At 39.8% G+C, this 3,790-nt stretch overlaps 1 non-coding gene across 1 annotated transcript; it reads right to left on the bottom strand.

Moving 5' to 3' along the window:
- Nucleotides 1–2,554: 2,554 nt before the first annotated feature.
- LOC134938747 (U5 spliceosomal RNA) lies at nucleotides 2,555–2,675 on the bottom strand. Its single transcript, XR_010181238.1, has one exon. It is a non-coding gene; the product is annotated as a U5 spliceosomal RNA (small nuclear RNA).
- Nucleotides 2,676–3,790: the final 1,115 nt, after the last annotated feature.

The raw sequence follows: 3,790 nt of genomic DNA, 5'->3' as shown, positions 1-3,790 counted from the left end.
CATGGTTGGTATAACCGATACTGTAATGCCCTATTTCTTTTCTTAAGAGGGCGGTCTGAACCCCCACCCCGTCAACCGCAGCTGCGGTACATAGGTAATAGGTACATAGGTAACTATGGGTAAAAGAACGTTCCCTGTTGTAACAGGTTGGACGTATTATGAGCTGGCCAAGATCGTGTGCAAGTATTCCTTGGAGATTCGAGAAGCAAGCTCTCCGAAACCCATGAGATATCACTAGTATGACTGTGACGAACTGTCTTATGATCCGTTTTGGCAACGGAGAGAGCAGCGGAAAATGGTGGAGCCAGATACACGATGCTGAATGACCACACGAATGTGAGAGACTCCACCGCCACTGCCCTTGTGATCTGTCGTTTTGTACACATACTGAGCTTTTGTAATTGTGGCGAGATGCCATCATGTATACCTGAGGGTAACCCCTTCTGTGGGCTCACATATGAAACACCTCTGGATTTAATGTCCAGTTTTCAGGATATAAATCCTGACGGGTGAGATCATCTGTCTAACAGATGTCCACTTGCGGAATGAACCCCGTTGACATCATCACATAATGGTGTTCTGGGCAATTGAGGATTCGAGTTACCTGCCGCATTGCCATGCGGCTTCTTGGTTCTCCCTGGTTGTTGTGTATGCAACTCCCGTTGCGTTGTCTGACTGCACTTGGTCAGACTGAAAGCGAAGCATGTAGTGCATTGTAAATTGCACGGAGTTCCAGAACATTTATCGACAGCAATCTGTCGTGATCCGTTTTAGAACCTCTGTCGCTGATCTTTTTTTTTTTTAACTACAACTCCTGAACCTCTGAGACTCTCGTCCAGAGTATATACACCCTCGCCCCTCTGTGGGAAACGCGAGTGAAGGGCGGCGAACTAAAGCGCTTTGAAAACACATCATTATTCTTAACAGGCGAATACACCAATGTACCGCTAGTGTGCGTGGCTTTTGCACTAATTACTAGATGTACATTTGTTCTTGCTGGTGTAGTAGGTAAATGTCTTTGATTTACTGTATTTATAATCTTACCTAGGAATTGACGTCGTTCAGACGGAATTCGATGCGATTTTTTTTTTTAACTTGACCTGCCACCGCAGTATACATTAGTAGCGCAAGTTAGAGGAACTCTGTTGAGACAGAGTTCTTATGAGCCGATCGTCTAAGTTAGAGGAACTCTGTTGAGACAGAGTTCTTATGAGCAGATCGTCTAAGTATGGAACGATTGTCACTGTCAGGACTCTGAGATGAGCTATCATCACCAACATCACTTTGGTAAATACCCGAGGCGTTGACAAGAAGCCAAACGGTAGACCTGAAATGGTTAATGTTTGTGGTGTTTTGCAAACGCTAGAACCTGTGATGACCAAACCGGAATGGGTAAATACGCATTGTGAAGATCAAGTGCAATTATGCAATTTTGTGGCTCCAATATGCAAATACTAACCGCAGAAAATCCATTTTCAAACTGCAGTAAGTGACTTGCTGATTGAGACTGCGACGGAGCTATCTGGTTTTGTTACCCCAAACAGAGGGGAATAAGTAACCCTGACTCTGTTGGTGTACTACTGCCTGGTTATAAAGACAGCTGAAACCCAGCAGAGACTAAATGGCAACCTGCCAAACCGTTCGACAGAGGCAGTCTTGTCCTTTAATCTGTAAATAGCTGAGACATCCATGAGTTGATGTCTGGAAACGCAAATGTAACGTGTAAAGACGCGCTTCCACAATTGGAACATGGAGATGGCCTAAGAGGTCGTCAAGCCACTGGCTTGCTGACTGTAGCGTCCTGTCGTTACAAGGCGTGACTGTTTTGTACCACCGCCTTGAAAAAACTGAAGTCTAAAGGGATTAAACGCCGGCACAAGTATCTCCGTTTTGATACTGGATGCGGTAATGGCTGAATATCAAATTTAGGACCAAACAAGCTCTGGCCTTGTCGCGCTTAAACTAGTGACGATGAAAAGTGAGAATCGAAGTAACCGGCGTTAGCAGAAGCTTTACAGATATACTCTGCAGCTTCTTTTAACAGTTCATTGTTTCCATACATAGTCTAGTGACCCAAATGTATCTTGGGTCTTTATAATGTTTGACACAGACGCATTTACCAATGGCGGATCGCGTCTTAAATAGTGGTTAGAGTCTACTCAGTCTCTGTAAAAATGGAGACATTGACTCACTGGGATTTAGCAATGTATGGTTGTCAAAAACCCCGCACTATCTGAGTGCTGGACTAATGTACCCTTCTCACTCGTAGTTATCGGTGTGAGATTTGACATAGAATCGTGCATTAAATTATAAGACCAGTTAAATAAACACCCTGGTACCCAAAGGGAAATTGGCCCTTTGGAAAGACTGTCCTTCGTTAGTGCTGGTGGAGTAACTTCCGAGACTCCGATTACCGCTCTTTTAATTTGAATTGCCAATGCTTAACATAGGATCTTTAAAATTATTTTTTAGTCTGCGCTAGAGCCTTACTCGCTATGCAGACAGACACCACAATAGTCAACGGACAGACACTTTCACGACTTATTGAAGTTATTATCATATATATATTTTATTGCTGAAAAGCATATTTATATGAAACTCATGGTTGTTTCTCTCAACGGAAATCTGTAGTAAAAAGCGAAAGATTTATTCGATCTGAAGAGAAACCAGAGTATTCTTTATATGAAAAGCAATTCACATGGGCATGTGAAACCCGAACCAAATTCCCACTAACACCCCTGCGCCTCTGGTGGCTTAGAGATGTAGGGCAGGAATGTTCCAGAATTACAAACTGGAAAAACAACAGGAAGCATGGTTAAAATGGCCCCTTTGCCATGCTGACTGTGATAATCACCGAACAAGTTACAATTGTTCAGTGTTAATATAGCCTCTTATACAGTCATTAATATATGCTCAATAGCCTATTATACAGCATTAATATAGGCTCAATAGCCTATTTGATAATCACAGATATTAATATATAGGCTCAATAGCCTATTATACAGTGATAATCACATACATTAATATAGGCTCAATAGCCTATTATACAGTGATAATCACAGATATTAATATATAGGCTCAATAGCCTATTATACATGATAATCATTAATATAGGTCTGATATCACAGGACAGGTTATAATACATAAAGTCAAATCCCCAAAGGGAGGGGAAAGAAAAAAGAAATCAGTTATTTGTGCGGTGCACACAACCCAATATCTACTGTATTAAAATTAATTTCTTTATTGATAATTCGTTAAAATCCCTGTATTATTCACACATATAGGCAAAATGCCACATTCAATGTTTATTGTGTATATAGATAATTGAGATAATTTTTTCAAACTAGTATTGTCCTTTATTAAGAATCAAGCGAAGTAATAAAAGATAGTAAGGAAAGTGAAAAAGAATGAAAATAAGTGGATAAAGATTAAAAACAGAGCTGGTGTGCCGAGTGCATTTTGTATTTGTATTATAAGATAATCCTAATATGCGTGGACCGTACTAATTCCTGCTATGTTATACTTAAACAAACGTTCTCACTGAAGGATCTGTGGGTAATTGAATCCAATGTAATTCATTAATAAGTATACATATATTTATAGATAACAGTAGCAGAAAATAAGTGCTGTATTCAAATAATTATTGAGGATTCCATAAGATCATACCCTTGGGATATTGTATATTATGCCTGCATGATTAAATTACTGAAAATAATTTATTGTGTACTTAATTATTGTACAACAATTATATATGAGGTGAGATCCAAATCTTTTAATGTGACAATTGGAA

This window comes from Pseudophryne corroboree, chromosome 6 (assembly GCF_028390025.1).
Source record: "Pseudophryne corroboree isolate aPseCor3 chromosome 6, aPseCor3.hap2, whole genome shotgun sequence".
Taxonomy (NCBI): Eukaryota; Metazoa; Chordata; class Amphibia; order Anura; family Myobatrachidae; genus Pseudophryne; species Pseudophryne corroboree.
The sequence above is the reverse complement of the archived record's forward strand: the minus strand, read 5'-3'. Positions and strand labels throughout refer to the sequence as shown.